Source organism: Ceratina calcarata, unplaced genomic scaffold, assembly GCF_001652005.2.
Source record: "Ceratina calcarata isolate Rehan_Ccalc_2016 unplaced genomic scaffold, ASM165200v1 scaffold4004, whole genome shotgun sequence".
NCBI classification, from domain to species: domain Eukaryota; kingdom Metazoa; phylum Arthropoda; class Insecta; order Hymenoptera; family Apidae; genus Ceratina; species Ceratina calcarata.
Window position 1 is genome coordinate 429 of NW_017163468.1, and position 229 is coordinate 657.

The window sequence follows — 229 nt, forward strand, 5'->3', positions numbered from 1 at the left end:
AGCCTCACATCCAACTTGAGCAAAGTATACGAAGCCATTATCAATTCGAAAATACTCCATCACTTTAACTCCAATAATCTTATCTCCGACTACCAATTCGGCTTTAAATTCAAGCATTCAACCACCCACGCTATCCACAAACTGCTCAATGATGTGAACACCAGCATCAACAATAACAAAATGGTGGGTGCGGCTCTCCTCGATCTCGCGAACGCGTTCGATACCACAT